Genomic DNA, 23,831 nt, shown 5'->3' with positions numbered 1-23,831 from the left:
TTTTACTGAATAAAATATTATTCTTGTCAGTATGCTATGTCAAATTGTGTTGAATCTTGGGGAGTGGCTTCGGGGATAATATGAACTCTATTTCATAAACAGCTGCATTTAAATATGCTGAAGCATTATTTTTATATTGTACATGTGAGGGCAGTATTATAGTAGAATTAGCAGTACATTTGAAGTCAAGATCAAATGTTGCAAATGTTAAAGAATTAAGTAAGTAAAAAATATGCTTCATAAAGTTCTACTCTCCACAAATTAAATGGAATCATTTAAAATGGTAATTTAGCAAAATTGTAACATGGATACACACGGTGCCATTCGAAGATTGAAATTCATGATGACCTATCAAATATGTAAATATTGGACAAGCAATTAATTAAGCTTAAACCAATTTCTTCTCCCTTTAAAATGCATTGCAAAACAAGATATATTTTAGCTTTAGCACCATGTATTTTGTTTTAAGAAGCAGATATAGCATCATAGTGCATGACACAATTTCACCTTATGATTAGATAAAAGTCAGTCAGTGGTTGAGCTAGTTTACTCATGTACTGTAGTACTAAGTCAAGGGAATGCAATACATTTAATGTGCTTAATTATGTTATGGTATGATTTAATTATTTACTTTAAAACTTGTATGTATTTCAACAGTCAAATATATGTACTTGTTTTCGATGATGAAATAATATAATCCTTACACTGAAATGTCCAGTAATATTTAAAATTACGGCACTGAAAATGACTATTTTCTTTTTAAATTGAAAACCATGTCCATATTGTCATTTCCTAAGTTCAAAATGGCAATGTTTACCAATATTAACCGAATAATTATGTGCAATGAATATGTGTCCGGCAGCATCATCTTCTAATTACAATGTTGTTCATGTGGTGCCTTAACAAATCCTATTTTATAAGTGAAATCAACATATCCTAGCTGGGCAAAGCACACAATGTCTGTACTTACTCACCACACCCTCTTTATGAGTCACTAGAATCTTTTAAGTTACCACTGTTATAAATGAGACCACCATAATATTGGTGAAGCAAATTTTCAAAGGTTTATTTTGCTTTAGTGTCTCGCAGCACTACAACAAATATGTTTAAGATTATATCACACAAAGGGGTGTAAATGTCTTGCTATCCCATATTTACTATGGCAACAAACTCTTTTAAGGCTATATCATACATAGACAAGAAGGATAAAGTGTCTTGCCGATATTCACCAATCTACATTGATCTAATGATGTATTTTACAAAGAGCAAAGTGGCTTCCCCATGTACACCATGGTAACGATAGTGGAAATCAAATTTCCACACTTTTGTCCACACATCCCATTATCTTCAACACTTAAAATGAATCAGATAGAAACAATGCATGTATTTAAAGCAACATGGTGTAAGTTAATATTGGTTTGAGATTAGGTGAGCAAATCAGGTAAATGTTCACTTGGCTATAAGCATTCAGTCACAAGTACTCTTGGGTATATGATTAAATGAGCAATTTGCTGAAAGTTCACTTTGCTGTATGGTTAGGCTAGTGTTTAGTTACAAGTTCACTTTGCTGTATGGATAGGGGAGCACTCAGCTACAATATCACTTGGCTGTATGAAGTTCACTTGGCTGTATGACTAGGAGAGCCGTCAACTACAACATCACTTCGCTTAATGACTAGGCAAGCACTGATCTACAATATCATCTGGCTGCATGACTAGGCAAACATTCAACTACATCTACACTTAGTTGTATAAGTAGACAAGCACTCAGTTACAATTTCAACTGGCTGTATGGGAAGGCTAAAACGCAGCTATATTATCACATGACTGTATGACCAAGCAAGCACTCACCACCAAGTTCTCTTGAATGTACGACTAAGAAAGCACTCAACTACAATATCACTTTGCTGAATGACTAGGCAAGCACTCATCTACAATATCACTTGGCCCTATGACCAGGAAAGCATTCGCCAACAAGTTATCTTGGCTGTACACTAGGAAAGCACTCAACTACAATATCACTTCGCTGAATGACTAGACAAGCACTCAGCTGCAATATCAGTTGTCTGTTTAACTAGGCAGGCACTCAGCTACAGGTTCTGTTGGCTGTATGGGAAGGCTAGCGTTCTGCTGCAAGTTCACTCTGCTGCATGAATAGGGTAGCACTCAGCTACAGTATCACTTGGCTTTGTGCCTAGGCAAGCACTCACCAACAAGTTCACTTGGCTGTATGACTAGGACAGCCCTCAACTACAAAAACACGTCCCTGAATGACTAGACAACCACTCACCTACAACATCATTCGGCTATATGTCTAGGCAAACATTTAACTACAGGTTCAGTTGGCTTTATGTGTAGGCTAGCACTCAGTTACAAGTCAACTTTGCTGTATTGATAGGGGAGCGCTCAGATACAATATCACTTGCCTATATGAAGTTCACTTGGCTGTATGACTAGGAGAGCCGTCAACTACAATATCACTTCGCTGAACGGCTAGGAAAGCACTCATCTACACTATCATCTGGATGTATGACTAGGCAAACATTCAACTACAGATACACTTACTTGTATGGGTAGGCAAGCACTCAGGTACAAGTTCAATTTGCTGTATGGGAAGGCTAACATTCAGCTATAGTGTCACTTGGCTGTATGCCCAGGCAATTACTCACCAACAAGTTAACTTGGCCATATGACTAGGAAAGCACTCAACTACAATATTACTTCGTTGAATGACTTGGCATGCACTCAGATAGAGGTTCGCGTTGCTGTATGGTTAGGCTAGAACTCAGTTACAAGTTCACATGGCTGTATGGGAAGGCTAGCACTCAGGTACAATATCACTTGGCTGTATTAGTAGGCATACCCTCAGCTACAATAGCACTTGGCTGTATGACTAGGAAAGCACTCAGCTGCATGCTTACTTTGATGTACGACTAGGCAAGCATTCATCTACAATATCACCTGGCTGTATGACTAGTCGAGCACTTAGCTACAGGTTCACTTGGCTGTATATGTAGGAAAGCATTCACCAAGTTCACTTGGCTGTATGGATAGGCAAGCACTCCGCTACAGGTTCACTTCCTTGTATTACTAGGAAAGCACTCAGCTATAAGTTCACTTGGCTGTATAACTAGGCTAGAACTCAGCTACAATATCACACTTGGTGTTTTGACTAGGTGAGGACTCAGCTAAAATATAACTTGGCTTTATAACTAGGCAAGCACTCAGCAAGATGTTAACTTGCTTTATAATCAACAAATAATTTGGCCAATGTAATATTAACAATATAGAATCAGCATATGGTTATGAAGTGTTGCAAAATCAAACAGCGAGTACTTTCTAATTTGTATATGTTTTATGTTGGCTGCCAAAAATAACACTGAAATTTTAAAGAAAACATTTGGAATATTATGTGAATTACATTGAAGACAGCATGTAGTATTTCAGAGGAAAACTTGCTCTTTGTTGTTGGATAGTTAAGCTGGGGAAACGAATCCAAAATCATTGCATGTATTCAGAACTAAAAACAAAATTAAAAATAGTACAATAATTTATTTGATATTTGGAGGGTGGGTGATACGACAAAATAACCAAATTACAATAGGGGATGTGGATTACTGAAGATGGTTATATACGTTGTCTATATACGGTTAGATAAATAAGAGGGTCATCTGAGTTTTCTTAAAAGAGTTAGACTAAATAATTTGTCCAAAAGCCAAAATACCAGGACATGCGTCATGAAATGCTGGTCAGTTTAAAGCTTTCTGACCTTTAATGGGTTTTCTTTTTATAATGGCAACTATTATAAAGGCCTCATCGATGATGCATTTTTATAAACATCTAGCCCATTTGACATGACAAAGATGCTGTTGTAAAAACTCTAACCCTGTTGACATAGCAGTGATGCCTTTTGTAGAATCTAGCCCAATTGGCACAATTTTAAACGTTGTTTACATCTTTTTCAATTTTTTATAAAAAATGGCCATAACTATTTATATCACCATTTGCATATATATATATATATATATATATATATATATATATATATATATATATATATGAAAGTCCTTCAGAACAAAAATATTCCTATTGATTCTGGTCCTAATCTGCTACAATCAAAATTCATTTTCTATCTTTTCCTTCTGTTTTTAGTAATAACAGCTAAATTTCAAATCAAATGATCATCATTTGCATTGACATAAACTTGTGAGATTTTCGTCTGTCAAATTTGATTACAATATATAGAGTGGGCCTTGACAAGAATTTACAATATTTTATAATGTTTTGTAAAGGTAGCAATATACAGTGGCTTATCTGTATTATTTATCTGGACATTAAACATACGTATGTGTGGATAACATATACAATTTTTCTCACATTACATTCAGCAAATATTTAGAGGTTTTTATTTAAAAGTTTCCCATTTGTAGTAAGTGGTCATATTAATGACAGATGATAAAACATTGATCCAAACTTGAAACACATATATGCCTGATTGCTCGTGACAGGTGTGGGTTAAAATGGTAAAGAACCTGAGATTTTTATGAATATAAAATATGAGCTTTTATAATGAAGCAAACAAATGATGGATACAGGACAATGCTATAAGCGATGACCTTGTGAACTAAGGAATGATTTTATGAGTTTTCCCTAATTACTAATTTTAGGATCCAATGTTGCCTCACTGACAATCTCAAACTTAAGAAAATAAAGCAAGAATATTTTAGAAGAGTGTTATAACATTGGACGTATGCTTTGTTGGCCAATACTACATTCCAGGGATCCACAATTAATCCACAATTAATCTTTTTTAGTTGTCCTCTTATTTCACTTTACTGCTGAACATCAAAATCATCTCTGAAGAACTTAGTATAACCCAATTTAGTAACTAAAGTTCTTTGATAAATGTATGAGTTAACATGTTTGAAAGATACTTGTAAATTTGTTGTCATTGCCTTTGACCTTCAGTATGATTCCATGGATAGAAGATCAATGAACTCAGACACAATCAAGTTAGACCCATAGGTTAAGTTTTGTTCAATTTAGGATTCATTGTGTGTTGAAAAAAATATCAAGTTGATGTAGTTTTCTGATAATGTAAATTCAAAATCTAGCCAGATGTCATGCCATATTCTGCCATGAACTCGTTATCAAACATTGTCCAAATTATTGTTGTCAACCTCAATCAACCCTAATCTATAATCAACATATGCAGTGAAATGCACTTCAGCTGCCTGTAACTGCGTACGGTACTCCTCCAGTATGCCTAACAGCTATATTGACCATTTCACAACATAAAACTGCATTTCATAATATTACAAACATTAACTAACATTTCTGAATAATATAAAATGTATAGCAAATAAATCATTCCAAATATATTATAAGTAGACAGTTTTGAATAATTCAAGCTGCAAAATAATTTCCAGGCTGAGTGTTCGATATCAAGCGGTTGATCAGCCATGTCATAATAAGTAGGTATGTAATACTATTGAATATCATCTGTGTATCAACTAAACATCGTATTAAATTTTCCAACAAAAGCGCAATGATATGACCAACCATCCAGGAGAAATATCAATAACAATATTTTTTTTATAATAACCACTGTGTTATCCATATTGGTGGTCAGATTGGTACCATTTTCGTTTTAGAACCAACTTGAAATCATAATAAGTCTTTCTTCATTTGCCTTATTTGTATTTACTCAATCATTTGGAAGTAATGGGATTCATATGACAGTGACTGTGGTGGGCATCTTGTATGTCTAAGCTTTCGCATTAAGGACCAACTAGACTTCATATAAAATCGTTTAGCAAAACAACATGTTCATACAACAATCCATTTATGTTTGCCTGACTTCGCTTGCGAAGATGAGGAAGGGGATGTCCATGTCTATTGCACGCGAGCTGATGGCTGACGAGCCCAGTACGTGAGAGGCACGTCTGTCCACAGAGGTTGCAGGGGAATGTATGGGTTGTGGTTGGTCCTGCCGATGGCTCACGGTTTATTCTTCGCCATCGTGTTTCTCCAATATGGCCCGTCTGTTTTGTTCAAAAGTGTCAGCGGCCTGGTGAACGGTACATCTCCGGCTTTCACAGTCAGCAGCTTAGGATTTCTGCTGGCGGTGATCTATGCCACAGGTGCTGAGGGTCGTTTTCAAGGAGTCTTTATATCTCTTTGGATGTGCCATCTATCATGGTGGCCAGTTGACATAATTTATAATGAATAGCAATAACAAGATGGCCAGAGTGTCTGTTGTATTGAATGTGTAAGTAGCACCATTTCCATTTAGAACCTTGCAGTCATTATGATAGGTCTTCTTGTAAAGGCCAGCGTTGATATAACTTTCATTTTGAAGCATTAGTAATGGTATTCAAGATTACTGCTCTGACTATCAAATTGATATCTGATTAGCACCTGTTCCATTTACGACCAACTAGACTGCATGAAGTCTATGAGTGAAAACCTCATGTCTATTTCATAGCCATTCATTTTTCTATTGGGACGAACTATATCATGGGATGTCTGTATTTAAAGTTTCATGGAAATCCTCCCAAAAATTTAACGATGAACAGTGATAACATACTTATGCAAACAAGCATACATATCAGGTACGACGGACATTAGACAAAAACCCATCTCACTTCTTCTTGACTGATAATTTGAGCCGCACAAAATAGATGAAAACAAAATATAATCATTATTTTCACAGCTCGCTTCTGTATAGATTCTAGCTGTCTCAAGCAGTCTTCCGAAATATTATTATGCAAACGTAGGTTAAGATTTAAGCGACATGAGCTGTTGATACGCTAACTCCTGCATAAAAGTCACACAAAGCATGAGCAGAAACTCAGAAAATATCCATTTCAGTTGCATGAGTTAGTATCTTCAAAGGTATTTAAATATCTAAAGTAAAGGCCACATAAGACTATCAAATAATAACTTTACATTCAAGATAGGAAATAAGAAAAACATAATGAAAGAAGGAATGATAGGAATAAATATGTTAATAAATCAACTAGATATAAAATAATTTTATACACTATGATAATAGTTGAAATGTTTACATTTCCATCAGTTTCTGCAGCACATAATAAGCCAAGTGTCTCCCCTTTCAGAACTAAATCAAGATTGTAAATTAATAGGTATTCAAAATAACTAGATCACAAAAAATGCATAACAATATATTCAAAATATGTCTTTTTTGTTTATATTCTATCAGCTAAGAAGTGAAAAGTACTTTGCAACCCATGTGTGGGGGTACTTTCACGGTGTATGACTGCACACAATATTCACCATATAAAGAATGACAAGGTCATATGTTCCTGTGTCGGCAGCCCTGGAACAGCTACTATTTGCAACCAACATTTCTCGTGTTTGCATCTGAGAAAGAATATCTCACCATTGATTATTTGATATTTGCGATTCGAATACCAGTGGAAACCTAATTATTAATGCTACATCAACATGTCTTTACAAGACTTTTGAAAAATATTTGTTTTAAAATACGTTGCGTTATGCCTTTATGTAATGTACCAACTTCACAGTTTATATGTTCATATCTGTCACTCCTATCAACACTTTTCATTTTAAGCAAGAATATTTGACATATTTATACATGTTTAAAGTTTCCAGACATATAATCCTACAAAATATTGAGCATAACTCAGTTTAAATGACACTTTAGTAGCTAAGACTGATGCTCTCTCTCTCATATATATATATATATATATATATATATATATATATATATATATATATATATATATATTCATATATCGAGATGAGTTAAAACGAAACGGAGAGCAACTTATGGAAGAAAGACAGAAAAACAGGAACACTCGAAACCCAAATATAATCCCAAACTATAACAAAATATTTTACACAGCTATGATACAGGCATTGACAATAGTAGACATATTATGAATACAATATTTAAGCCCTAAATTCACAATTTAAAGAAAAAAGCATTGCGATATATTTAAAATGTCTTTTCTTAAAAGATATGAAATATATTGAAGGTTGAATATAAAATGAATAGTTCACACTTTTTAGATAGACTTTGCACCAAAGTAGCGTCATGACTTATTCAGGCCTTTTTCAACACAATACCAGTTGAGATTTATATCACATAGAAACCTTCAATCACCAAAACCAAGAACAGAACTTCCAATACTCTGGTACAGTTCTGTGGAACAAGCTACCATTACATGTAAAATCTGCTGATCATATTACAGTATCTAAGACGAACTATCACAAGCTACGTGTCTCTAATATATAATGGAATTTAGTATTTTAATGCTGAACATGTTGAAACAGTAATTATTGATATCTTCTTATAAGGTGCATTGTTATACTCTCTCCAAAAGGGCCTCAAGGGAGAATAGTCCTTGACTATTGAGTTACCCTCTATACATAAATTATTATTATTATTATTATTATTAGTAGTAGTAGTAGTAGTAGTAGCAGTAGTAGTAGTAGTAGTAGTAGTAAACATTCATAGTATCATCAACAGTTTTACTAAACTTAATCTCAAGCTTGTTTTTCTAAACACCTGTCTTTTTCTGAAGCTGAAAGGTATCATGTTTTGTGATGACCTAACGGAATGTTTCTTTAATTATAATCGGTACTTCTGGATACCAAATACCACTTTCATTGTCACGAACCATATCGATATCCCATCAGTAATTCTTGAAATCTAATGTTCCTATCTACAGAATGACTAACTTGTGTTCTAGATAATTGTACGCTTTTCAGTATGGTCCCTAACGTTGTTTCTTTGGTTGACATTTGGAGGATTGTTTGCTGTTGGAGCAGAAACTGAAGTTACTTTTGGAAGTATAATTTACAGCAATGAAATTTCAGACTATTCTATTGGTATTGTAAACCCAACCAAGAAATCTGGGCAAATATCATGTCTTTGGTTTCAACAATCGTTTACTGACCGAATAGGCCTTGTTTGCCAGGATGCTTTGTTGTTGTTAGTACAACGTACATTTACTTGAATGACAAGTATCTCCCTCAAAGCATCATAACATAAAGTTGTCATTGCATTACACAGACAAAATTGTTGATGTAATCTTCTGTAATGGGTATAACATCGTTCACTTTCATGATCACGATCATATTTAGATTATGTTAGGAACTGTGTATATCAGCATTCACATTCTTTTTCTTGGTCCTTCTCAAAGCTAGACGATGCTCTCTTCTCCATGTCTTCTTGCTGTGAGTTTTATTTATCGAGTAGGAAATATGTATAATCATAAACTACTGTAATTTAGTTGACCATTTATGCAAACATACTTGATCAAGTCATATGAATCACACATAAGAAACAATTATATCTAATACAGAAAAAATATTAATATTACGACAATGCTTCTATTAAAGTAATTGAAAAGTCCAGATAAGGATCATGCTACATCCAATGGAGATTAACAAAGGAAAATTCAATTAAATGACAGGCTAGATATATGACGATATGCTACAGCCAATATAAAAAAGAATATAACAAGTCAAAATAATGACATGTTACACACAATATAAAATAAAAGATGACAAGTCAGTATAATGACATGCAATATACAGTTAAAAATAATAAATAGAAAATCCATATAATGGCCTGTTGCATGCAATATAAAATAGAAAACGAAACGTCCATATAGTGAAATAAACATACAATAAAAAATAGAAAATGCAAAGTCCTTATAATGACAAGCTACCAAGACTCACTCAGCATTTTCATATTTCATCACGTAGTCATCTGTGTCTTACAGGTTTATTTACATTTTGCAATAAATAAGTGCCATGCTTGAAAGAACTACCCTCTATATCTGGCACATGTACACAATATAAATAATAAATGGCTATGAGTGATGTATTGTGACAAGTATATGGCAGTAACAGTGTTAAGTGCACCATATCATGATGCCACTCTTACATCAGTATAGAAAAGTATGAAAAGAAATTATGAGTAAATTATTATTCTGAAATTATAAATGACATCATAAATCTTGACCATGGTCCTTTATACAAAAATGTATCTTTTACTTCCTCTGTTAGAAGTTTCTGACTGGAAAACTGGTAAAGTTCTTGCTTGCCGCAAATTTCTAGCTCCATCACTAACTTGGACAACCAGAGGATCCTCTCGGTAACTCGAGCATCAACATAATTAAGGATCTTGAGGTCACGTATAACTTCACAGTCCTCCAATAATATTGGGACAAAACATTTTCTCTTCTCCTCAAAACCTTGAATAATAGCCAGTTCGACCTCGTGTTAAACAAAACCGCTCTGAAAAGCGTCTTTGGTCATGACAACTGTTTTATAGGATTTTCTGATACTATCATCAGCAAATCGCAATAATGATGTACCAGTAGCATTGTCACGATCATACTCACAACAAACAAACCCGTGGTCTTTTTCTAGTTTCTCTACAGTTTGCTTTACCCACAGTTTATCGGCGCTAGAGTAACTGAAAAAGGCATGGTATTTCTTTCCTGGTGGCAAAGCTCTTCTCTGCAAAGGCTCTTGACGTTCCTCACGAGCAGTCTGATCTGTTACAATTGAAGGAATTTCTTCAACATAATCTCTCTTCTACAAAAGCAATAGTAACAGTTGTTCAAATTATCGGTTTGTCTGACTGAAATACAATGAAGACCTAACAATGCCTACTAAGTGGCCATAACTTTAGGTGAATGAAATCTAAGATTTACTTTATAAAAGCACGTCTCAGTATGATTTGTATAACAAACATAACCGTATGTATTATATTATTTGAAAACACCGTGTCTAGTGGGTAAATGACACAAGCTATTCTGGTCCTAAAGAAAATCATAGACCCATCCCCATATGATATTGACAGGAAAGGTTAATAAGGGGTATGAGGTTGTAGTTTGAAATTTGTATTATACATACCATATTACACGATGGGTATGAAATGTATTTGCGTTTAAATGTTTACATTTTTATACAGTTATAATTTTAATTATATTATTGAGTAACATTTAATATACAATATTTGTCAAATTATTTGTGACCTCACAGTGTACAAAATCATGAAAAGGCTACCCTGTATATGTAATGGAATATCCATTGCAACATGCCCAACTTTAGCATGATAGGACTCATCCTGCATTGATTATATTAAAATACAAATGTAATAAATGTAGTAAAGTGATAGGTGCATTGCACACGATACTGTATAATATACTGTAGCAGTTACCTACAATATGGTCTGTAATTCAAACCTCCAACTGGGGCACACAACAATCAAATGTTCAGCATTATTGGTTCGAAGTATATACTGTAGTAGAGTCTATTTAAATAGAACCTATCTTGACCGAGTGTGAAAATAATATGCATTGCTTTTGTCCTTTATTTTCAGTGGAGTATTCCTTTGATATAAATCTTTACCTAACTTCCATGAGGAACGTGATGAGTGACTATTGTTAAAAGTCTATAAAAGCAGAAATGTTAAACATCTTTTTCTATCCAACATGAAGAAGATTCAGGTAAGTAAGCATATAAGAATTTAAGATATACACGCACACACCAACATTCTTAGTATGTGTGCAAGTATGGTCTTATATGTATATGCATGTTTGTGAGTGAGCTGCATTGGGTTAACTGACCTTTTGGGGGTGGAGAAAGCGAACCTTATGAAACCCAAACCTTCTACAATGAAGGGCACATTCCTGAATCCGAAATGTCAGTCAGAGCCTTGTATCCACCGCATAATCAACTTGCGGGTGTATTTCTGGGTTAAAATAAAAACCAACTGGGTTAAATTGATCATATTTGGGTGTTTTAAGGGCCTGTGTCTAACACTGATGTGTTAAAGAAAACAGTATTTCTTAATTGCCAAAAGCTGATCCGAGCTTTGCATGGAAGTTTTATTGGCAGATCCTGATGTGATCGAACTGCTGTGAACTAGCAAACCTGGTCCGGGAAGGATAAAGGTATGTAGCCACTGCATGGTGTCTATGGTGTTTCAAATATTGATTATTCCACAAATTGTATTTTGAAAAAAGTGGTAATTACATGGACCGGTGGTATATAACTCATTATTTTATTAATTATAATGGGTGTGTATGTGCTAACTATGGAATCTCACACAGCAAAACAAGTTCGATAATGACTAGAAGCAATTACATTAAATTTAACCTTGATATTAATTAAAACCTGCAACAAGAGAACCATAAAGGGCACACTATATATCCAATCCATGCTTAATAAGGGCAAACAATATACATATTCCATGCTAATAAGGGCACACTATATACCCAATCCATGCTTAATAAGGGCAAGCAATATACCCAATCCATGCTTAATAAGGACACACTATATATCCAATCCATGCTTAACAAAGGCACACTATATACCCAATCCATGCTTAATGAGGGCACACAATATACCCAATCCATGCTTAATAAGGGCACACTATATACCCATTCCATGCTTAACAAAGGCACACTATATACCCAATCCATGCTTAATGAGGGGACACTATATACCCAATCCATCTTTAATGAGGGCACACTATATACCCAATCCATGCTTAATAAGGGCACACTATATACCCAATCCATGCTTAATAAAGGCACACTATATACCCAATACATGCTTAATGAGGGCACACTATATACTCAATCCATGCTTAATGAGGGCACAATATATACCCAATCCATGCTTAATAACGGAAAACTATATATCCAATTCATAATTAATAAGAGCATACTATATACGCAATCCATGCTTAATAAGGGCACACTATATACCGAATCCATGCTTAATAAGGGCACACTATATACCGAATCCATGTTTAATACGGGCACACTATATACCCAATCCCTGCTTAATAAGGGCTCAGTATATACCTAATTGATGCTAAGCCAGAGAAATGCAATGTTGTTGTCTTTTCTTCTCACATCCTAGTTTCATGGTGATGTTAAATCATGGTTGACATTATACAATTTCATATTGATTGCAAAACACGGTTGACATGATACAGTTTCATGGTAATCAACAAAACATGGTTGACAAAGATAATTTTTCAAACCAATGTGACTGATATTTGTGGACATTGCCAAATATTTCTACATTATATTGACAATGACGGGCTATACAATTGACGGATGTTAAGTTTTTACAGTCGAAGTAAGATGAAAAATGTACTTATAGTCGACGGCTTGTGGTTAAATGATGGACCATGTAAAATACAATTATATTATCGTAGTTGCTTTTATTTCAGATGATACGAGTAACATACAGTTCTAATAAAATATTTGCATTCGGAAGATATACCACGTAAAATATAATTCTTATACCATTCTTGCATTATGATGACCGATCGTAAGTTATTATAATACCATGATGGCTCTCAGATGATTGACATTGTAATATACAAGTGTAACATCATGCTAGCATTTAGATTTAGAAAACATAAATTCACTTCTAATACTACGCTTGTTTGTGGACGATGGGCCTTGTAAATACACTTAAAATATATTGTTTTCATTCAAAGTATGGGTCATTTAAAATGCAGGAAGTCTTCTAGTTCTCTCCTTACATTCATTTCAGATGACTAACCTTGTAAAAGCACAGCTAGTACCATAAATGCATTCAAATATATCGACCATGTAAATACCACACTGTAATCATACTTACATTTATTTCAGATGATGGACCATGCCACATACATTTATAATACCACGCTTTCATTCAGAAGATGGCCCAAGTAACATACACTACTAATAAAATGCTTCCATTGAAATGATGGAGTATTGAAAAGATTGCAAACGTTCTAGTACTAGCCTAGCATTCATCTCAGATGAATGGTGCAAATCACATATCTTGTAGCATACATGCATTGAAATGATGGGCCATGTAAACTAACATGTTGTTACCATACTTGCATTATTTTCAGATGATTGCCCATCTAACATATACTTTTAAAGCAAATGATGGACCATGCCTGGATTCAGATGAAGGACCATGTAACACGCACTTCTAGTACCATGTTTGCATTTGGCTTATGTACCACGCACAATGCAAATCTAGTAGCTTGCATACATTTTAGATTAGGGACCATTTAAATTGACTATAACTTCATAAAATACTTCACAACATATGTGGTTTTCTTTCTACAAGCTTATGTTTAACCAACTATAGCAGTATTGTTTTGAACGATACAGACATGGTCCAGATTTTAGGTGTGTACTGTTTCAATACGTTCACACAAACAAAGTCTGGATGTCAGATATCTGTTTCGTCAATGTTACCATACACATATGGTCTGGACCACTAACATGTGCTTCTCGAAGTTGACGTATAAATGTGATCCATACATCAAACACACAATTCTTCAATCTGATCACAGTCATATAATCTGGAGCTCAGACATGAATGTTTCGATCTAACCATGAACATATATGTCCAAGAGCTCAGATATATATTTCTGCTATTTTACGTATACATGGTATAGACTACAAAGACGTATTTCTTCAATTTCGCTATACATATTTGAATGGAACTCATATATTGCTGCAATCTGAAAATAGGTGCATGGACCAGACCCAGAGACCCTCTTGTGTGTCGTGATCAAGACTATAAATATGTTTATCATTAATAATGACCTGAATAGCTAATCCACACTCATAGGGAAATTTAATGTGTATAATGCTGTTTACAAAACAGATGTTTTACTGGTCTGTCAAAACATGAACTTGATTTTGAACAAGGTCAAATGAAAAATATAAGTAAACATAACATAAATCATTAAAATAGCTACCAAAAACTAAAAACTGTATATACATAACAGCATGGATGTGTCCAGTTATTGATACTGCACAGAAATCAAAGTTAGACAACTGCATTCTCACTGAATATAGCTGAAGAGGAAAGCTGATTAATCCTAAATAAACAAATCGACCAATGTACAGGTCATGGCGGCAATAACTCATTTTATGAGTGTTGACCACAGTAGGAACAATTAACAAACTGAAAGCTTAAAGTGTACATTCTATGTCTATGTAGAATATAACTCGTGAGGTGGAATACAAATATATTGATACTATACTTGAATTAAAACATAATCATGTAGATCTTACAGATTTCTAATAATGTTTAAAACGAATGATAAACACTGTAAAATATTACTCACCTTTCTTCATTCTTTAACTATAATGGATTATCATTTGTAGGAAGGGTCACCCTTTGAATGAGTTACTTCTGCATGGACATTACGTTATAAGACAGGTGAAAGGCCACATTTTGATACATTTTTGTATATTTTGTCTTGCAAAGTAGAACAATGGATAAAGCGCAAACAACATGCAGTTCAGACCGAAGATGTCACCAATCTGTATGCTGATTTAGGTTTCATCTGTGTGATCTTTATGGTAAAAGGGAAGATAATTCAACTTAACCTTTAGCAACGAAGCGCCGTAGATAGACAAGCTCGGATACCTCTCTGGTACCTAAGTAACCACCATCTGTTTTATCAATTTTGGAACTCTGCCTTGCCTCCTGTGGGTCCAACTCTATTATTCCTATAGAAGATCATTTAACAGATATAACAAACGGCCAAGTCCCCTCTCATTCAATAGACATATGGACAGGTTGCATGGATCAAATATCCCATAACCCATCCCAGTGTATGACTCTAATGATATCTTCTTCACACTGTTGACATTGCGACTGGCCTATACCATATACTAGAGATAATGGGGCGAAACATCAATTTTACGGTTTAAGCATTCATAGCCCATCATTTAATACGTCTAACACGACTTTTACAGACTTGTGCATGGATCAGTCTTACTCATACTCATTTGGCATGATACCACAAGTAGATCCTCACAACACAACAGTTGTCACTTTGCAAGTTCCTACACTCTGCCATGAGGAGAGCTTATTTACTCGATGAACGTCTCAAAGTCAAGGTTCCTAATTCAGGTCGTTCTAACAGTTTATTGAGTATCTTGTCATTCTTCACCAGCTAATTCTTAAGCGACCATAGCCTCACCACATACCACAAAGATGATGTTAGTTACTCTGCCAATACTGACATTTCTTATATCCTATCCGAGAGAATGTGACAATTCAGCCTTCCGAGCTTCCATTGAGGACATTTCCCGCCTATGGAATTTCGTCCACTGACTCCATTAACAGCATACCCCAGTGCTCTTGCATCTATTGATCTTACGATTCCTATTTCAGTTACGTTCACAGAGATACAGACGTTCTGGCCAATCTTTATCATTAGCTCGTCGACTATTCTATATTTGCACACCTACCAGTCTTTCATTCAGAAACGCATCAGTTTTCAGTGATCATGCCGCTTTGTCGATGAAATGGCCACACTCCATACCTATGGATTGGGTGACCTTTGTTGATAATTGGCAGTTAGTAAGTTATATCGTAGCCGCTACTTCGCTGTTAAGAGTTTCGTTCCCTCTGGTCGTCTTCTAATGGTTGGAATATTGCTCGTCTTCTCCCAATCAGAATACCACTGGGTATGCATGGGAGTCAATCTCATGAATGACCCGAGTGCTTAGCGCAGCTGCTCAGCACACTTAGGCCAATGACATAACCACATCCACTAGTTCAATAGGCGGACAAAACTCGGTGCCATCTGCTTGCACTCACCTGATGGACTACTATCCCAGTACAGCCTTTATCCTTTCAATGTCCCGATGGATGAAGTACACAAAGAAGCCATAAAGCAGACATACCTCTCGCCGACTTCCGTAACCACAGTGTCGATAAAGGGATAGTGCCGAAAACCAACAAACGAATCTAGTGCACCTCATGGTAAATAACGTCTGAAGGCCATCCTTTCAAGCTCAACCAATCAAACTAGTTTTATCACACCTTTACAAGGTCACAAAGGGAAATAACTCTCTACATGTTGTCATTGGCCTAAGCATCCTAATCCATTCATCGAAACCCCTTGGTTCTCACTGAAATCACCGCAATGCGTTTTGAATGCTATCGAACAGGATGAATTTTGCCTTCAGTGGTTTTAGTCAGTTCATACCTTGGTGTTTTTATTCATAATGCTCCCATGACGTTCATGCGAGTCGCCTACAACAAAATATACCAATTCAGTGCATTTTAACTCCGGCTGAATGCGGTTCCCTTGGTCTTCCATAGGCTGATTAATCATGCATGTCCAGACCATTTATTGGCAGCAACATCAAGTTACCTGGACGACGCTCTGTAGCAATATCAGTGAGTTTGCTCTAATGAGACATGAAAGTCCTTGTTACCAATCTGGAATTCTATATCACGGAATAGTCCGACCTAGTAGCATGTCAACGATTCGTTCATCTACGTTTGCTGTTCTATACAAACGCACTGTATTTCGTCTTCCTCAGGATTGGGCATTAAAACGAACAATGGTAGCCCCTTACTTTCGTGGAAATCTTTTCTACACGGAATTCGTCAACGTGACAACATACACATTTTCCTAGGTTGCCTATTATTGCATTGCTACTGTTTTAACTGCACAAATGGAATTATCACGTTTGACGACTGGACCATCCTCTCAACATCAGTACCCAACTGAGGCACCAATAGCGTAATTGGGAGCAACTTACATTCTCACACTGGGGGATACACATCGACTCGTCCATCTGCTCGAGTTTACAGTCTGTATCGATGCAAGTACGGAAGGCTGGGAAACAAACCCACTACTATCATTTTGGAAACCCAGCGGTGCATGCTGTCCCCAAGAAGGACATCTTCATATCAATGATCCTGGAGAGGATGTCCACTAAGAAAGTCTATCGTTGGGTGCAATAATATTCAGATGACAAGGGAGTTATTATATTTGACAATCCTATAATTGTGATTTATCGTCAACAACAAGCATTACCCCAGAGCCCAGACTTTTACATCATGGTGTGGGATTTATCTGACATAACAAGGAATAATTCAGTCCTATAATGGTGATTTATCTCCAGTCCGCAGACCTTGGCATCATAATGTGGGACGTAGCTTTAACAACAAGAAGGATCGCAATCCTAAAGTGGTGATTTATCTCCATAAAGGAGTGTTATAGTTCTCATACCTTCGAAACATGGTGTGGGACTTTCATAAGTGTGTTGTCATCAACAAAGCCACATACGCGTCCGTCATATACCTTGACTCATCAATGCAATGATTGAACCTTTGTCACAATCCAATCAACTAGTAAAGAAGAAATGGGCTATTCATCCCTGGGATCTCATTCAGATCTGTACCCAGTGGAACCGACCATTGCTGGGCCTCTTTGGAGGCGCTCACCAGTTATTACGTACTTTAGAGAGAGAGTGATGTATGTAAAGTGAAGCTGTTTGCATTTAAAATGCGCACAATGGAGAGAGTATTGGCATACCTCAATGCTACATTAATGTAATGTGGATGATATTTCTTTGAATATTGTACCTTTGGAACTTGTACATGATTTAAACACACTGCTAACTAAAATGACTGCTCCCTTGTGCTAAAGAACTGCCTGAATTAGTCTAAAGTACACTATCCATAGCAGCTATTAAAATAGGGAAATTGAATTTTGCCAGACTAGACAGTGTCAGCTGCTGAAGGTGCAATGAATTAATTACCAAATATATAAAAATGTATTAAAAATTATTGGCTCATTTTTTTTAAAATTACCTCTTAGGTTCAGGAATTGAAAATGACCAAGTAGAGCTAGCACTTTTTACAAGATGCACATCTGGTGCAAAGCCAAGCTGTATACTATATAACCCTAATTATACCCATCAATCATACACCAAAATAAAGGGAATTAAAGGTTCTTTGAATTACACCTAAGATATACAAGGTCTTGCTTAAATAGCCAGTATAACCAGTGAGGAAAGCCGGGTAAATTCTTTGTTTTTAAAAAATCCTAGTCCTATGCAAAAACGAAACTGTAGAGCGTCACCTTAACGTAAATATAAAAATGTATCCATTTTATTTAACTGTTCATATAATTATCTATGATGTTCTAAATAAAATGGTACATTCATATTGATGTTAAGCAGGAAAATTAGCTAATTATGCTCATTTTGCCTTTGCTTAAATAATATGATAGGAGGCATGTATGTGTGTGTAGTGACATTAGTTATGAAGAAATTAGAAGTTTTAGAATATAGGAATATAGTCAACTTAATTTTAAAACTGTAAAACAATTGCAATAAGTTAAATAAATATTTAGCGACAAGTTTTCTTTTCATTTATTTGCAATGAAATTAAAATTATGATAAGAAAGTATATTCGCTTCAAACATATTAAACAATAGGCAAATATTCTACACTTTGACCTTTGACCTTGATGAATCTGATGTTTTCCATCCCTTTTCAAAGTGTAAATTTCATCGTTGATATCTCAGAAATAATTCGTGCTTGTTTCATGTTCATATGATTCAGCATAACATTGGTTGCTAGGTTTACAAAATGTAATATACATTCTTAAAATAGCTCACTTTTACTCATAAGGGGGTGGGTGGACTTCTTAGAGACTCAGACACTCATAAATACTGTTCTGTGGTGGAAATGCAGGATAATTATTTAAAACAATTGTTTTGCATCTTGCGACATAAATGTTTCAGCCCTAAAGTCATAATTAAATCATACAATAATAATACCTATATTATCTTTGTGGGGGTGCTCACCAGTTATTACGTACTTTTGATACAGTGACGTATGTAAGATGAAGTTGTTTGCATTTAAAATATGCATAATGGGGAAAATGTTGCCATTCCTCTATACTACATTAATGTAAATCGGATACTATTTCATTGAATAATGTACTTTTGTCCATGATTTAAAAAAAGCTAACTAAAATGACTGATCCATTGTGTTAACAAATCAGCCTAAATTAGTCTAACATTCACTATCCATAGCAGCTATTAAAATAGGGAAATGAATTGTGCCAGACTAGACAATACCAGCTGCTGATGGTGCTATGAATTAGTTACCAGATATATAAAATATAACAAAAAAGTTATCGGCTCTTTTTTATACAAAATGACCAAGTGGAGCTTGCACTTTTTTGAAAGATGCACATCTGGAATAAGGCCAAGCTGTATACTCTATAACCCAAATTACAACCATCAATCATATGCCAAAATAAAGGGAATTAAAGGTTCTTTTAATTATACCTACGGTATACAAGGTCTTTTTAAATAGCCATTATAATCAGTGAGGAAAACCAAGGAAATTCTTTTTCTTTAAAATCCTAACCCTATGTTATATACGAAACTATAGAGCGCCACCTTTGTTATAGTAGGAAATGTCTCTATCCCATCTTATGCCCCTCCCTTCCTCGACCCAACACCTTGGGCAGTCGATGCCCTATCATTGTATTGGACCATCTGAATGCATACACTTATCCTCTAACACCTCTGATCCCAAATTTGACACATAAAGCAAGTGGATTAGCATTTTGCCTGTGGGAGGAGTAGTGATCAATAATCTCATCAATCTTGCTTCAGAAACCCCTCGGGAAATTCGGGTAGTCCTTCGCCTACTTGAACAACCACAATTGATATTGTTTCTCTCTTGCCGAAGCTTCTAACATGCATGTCTGTAACTTCTCAAGAAGACCCTCAAACTTGAATAATTTTCGCAACCAGTCAAAGTGGACAGATATGCTCAGACGTCACAGCCCACCACTCTGAACATATATGAAGTCAATGGCAGTTTCAACCAGTTGAGCTCAAACGAAAATATGCCTCGATATCATAGATAGCACACTTCCTTCTCTGACTCTTTGAATAGTGCAGGTTAGATCTGAGATAAGGAGATGTACCTCCCTCCATCTCTTACCTATTTTCCAAAGAACTTTGATTGGGTAACGGATTCTAAAGAAGAAACCAATTTTCCTTTGTAAAACATGTATCTTGGAGAATAATGGCCCTATTTAAATACACATACACCCTTATATAGGGAGCGTACCTCTCCATTCATAACCCCAATATTATTACACGTTTGCCGTTAAGTCTTATATGTATTATGTGCTGTTTGGTTTGTATTTTTATTGAAGCTTTTACCAAAAATTCAGTCATATTGATATGATGTCTGCAGAGTGGAAGTTTATAGTGATGTCTAGCACTGACGCACCATGCCGCAGACATGTGGCGTGATGTCCCACCTAGCTGCATTAACATGACACCAGGCCAACCAGTCCTAATACGAACTCCTAAATAAATGTTGAGCGCCTAACGAGGCAACTGTTAACACCAGTTTTGTAAGTCTTTTGTAATACTCAGAAGGGGGTCCGAATCTACGACCACCCGTTCTTCATGTTTGCAGGAGCGTTAACCGCGGAAAAGTGAATGACATGAAACATTGTATTTATTCAGAAATAAAACATAATCAAAGAATAGTATTATAATGTATTTGTTAATATTTGTGTGACATAACAAAATAATTGCTTTAAATTAGGGGTAGTGAAATACTGAGGACGGTTACATCATGTAACCGATGTTAGATATGCCCTGTTTATCTGTTTTAGCAATGTGAAGGATATTGGAAAAATACTATTAACTATGTCTCATTGAGCTAACAAATTATTTCATATATTTTCCCCTAGTCCTAATTTTAGAATTCTATGGTCCCTCAGTGACAAATCTATAAATTAATGAAATTAATCAAGAGTATTTTGGTAGTGTTATGGCACTGACCTGACCTTACCTATCTTTTTCTGGTTAAGTTCAGGTGGTTGGCCACGATTCCATTGTTATTTGTGTGGCACATATATGTGGGTAAGGATGAACATAAGCACCAGCAGTTGTCATTGCATGAAACAAGTTAGGATAGTTGATGTACTCCTGGGTAAGTATCTTCAATCCTGTTTTAATGGTACCCTGCATTTGAGTGCCTACATTAATTTGAAGGAGAACAAGAACTTTGTCATAAAATGAGTTTGATTATTAAAACAAATTGCATATAATTATACATGCTTGATACCAGTACATATTCCATACATATGCAAATTATATACAGGTACATATGACATAAATGTGGCTATAACTATTACATAAAAATTAACAGTGTCTTGCGAATACGTTACCATGAACCAGTCTCTACAACAGTGACTTGTCCTGACAACCAACCAATTATATAGTGTGCATGCAAATAATTTAACAGGAATAGGATTATTACAATTATTGCAATTTGCCATCAGCAAAATAGATCATGCAAATCTTATTTTCCAGAGCTCATTCAGATATTCTTTTAATATAAATCTAATTTTGTACTGTGTGACTGAAGTTCATCCATAATATGGGAAGTAAGACAATCTAACTTAAAATATAATCACAACATTCAACATGTTTTAAATGTTGTTATTATAATTGGTTGCCAAAGATACATATAACAAACAATCATAACTATAATAAGCAAGAGTACCTCGAATGGACATATGACCTCCTGGCCAAAACTAATTTCCAGTGATCCACAATATGTCTGTGTCAGTTGTTTTCGCATTTCGTTTTACTGCCAAGCATCAAATGCTCTAAGAAGCTGTATCATACCAAAGTTAGTAACAATATTGCTTTCATATATGAGTGGTTAAGATACCTAAAAAATAATTGTCAATGCAGTACCAGGATCCTTTGTCATATCATTTGACCTTGAAAATGATTCCATAGATAGAAGATCATTGAATTAATTTCAAACAATGTCAAGATATACCCACATACTAAGTACTGTTCAATTTAAATTAATTTATATTTTTTAAGTGTAAAGTTATTGATCTGGCATCATGCATCATTCAATATATTTTTTATGATACTGCACATTCCAAATAAAGTCACTTTTCACATCAGAATCATCTGTTAACCCGTTATCCAATATTGTTAACCTCAATGAATTATAATATTTCAGCAAAAGTCAAATACTTAGCAGCTGCTCGTTACTACTTACAGTACTCCTTCATTACCCAAAAAGCAGAAAGAGCAGCCATTTACAGAATAGAACGACATTTCATAACATTACAAACGACATTTGAACTTTATAAATAATATACAATGTACAACAAAGAAAACTTCCCATATATGTTTTAAATTAATGTTTCTGAATAATTGATGTGAAATTAATTCTAGGCTCGGGGATCCATACTGAAATTTTAGGTTTGCGATATGTCGGCCATGTAATATGAAATGTGTGTGTAATAATACTGGATATCAAAAGTGCTACATTTCCATATTGGACGAATGTATGTCAAAAGCACATTGTTGATATGGCCAGATATCTAGGAGAAATAGCAATAAAAATGTTTCCTAGATAGCTATTGCGGTGGACATATTGGTGGTCATATTGATACCATTTTCTTTTACAACCAACATAACATCATAAGGAGTTTTCAACCTTATTTGTATATCCTCAATAATTTGGAAAGAATGCGTTTGCAAGACAGTCATTGTTGCAGCCATGTTGTATGTCTAAGTATTCCCATTAAAGACCATCAGGGCTTCAGAAAACGTCTTTTGGTAAAACAACATGGTCTGACAACAATCCATTTATAATGAATAGCAATAACAAAATTATCAAGATAGACAGAACAACATCTGTATTGAATGTGTAAATATCAAAGGTTCCACTGAGGTCAAAGCAAACATCATAATAACTCTTCTGGTAAAACATCAAGATAATATAACACTCATTATGGAAGATTTGCAATGGTTTTCAATATTACTGCACTGAGTGCCACTCTCATATGATCATCCCCAGTTTCATTTAGGACCAGCCAGACACCATGAAGTTGTTGAGTGAAAACATCAAGTTTAGTTTACAATTTATTCATTTTTTTATTTTGGCAAAAAACTAAAGCAGGGGA

General features: G+C 35.1%; 1 long non-coding RNA gene across 1 annotated transcript in view; it reads right to left on the bottom strand.

The window, feature by feature from the left end:
- LOC149786926 (uncharacterized) overlaps positions 1-23,831 on the bottom strand; it is a 38,518-nt gene that overhangs the window by 13,701 nt on the left and 986 nt on the right. Inside the window, exons 2-3 of the long non-coding RNA XR_016425039.1 lie at positions 22,403-22,516; positions 21,686-21,872 (exon numbers count right to left, since the gene is read on the bottom strand). This is a non-coding gene — a long non-coding RNA (uncharacterized LOC149786926). The remainder of the gene's footprint in view (positions 1-21,685; positions 21,873-22,402; positions 22,517-23,831) is intronic.

The sequence above is a fragment of the Sinohyriopsis cumingii genome, chromosome 12 (genome assembly GCF_028554795.1).
Source record: "Sinohyriopsis cumingii isolate HCF-2022 chromosome 12, ASM2855479v2, whole genome shotgun sequence".
Lineage (NCBI taxonomy): Eukaryota > Metazoa > Mollusca > Bivalvia > Unionida > Unionidae > Sinohyriopsis > Sinohyriopsis cumingii.
The sequence above is the reverse complement of the archived record's forward strand: the minus strand, read 5'-3'. Positions and strand labels throughout refer to the sequence as shown.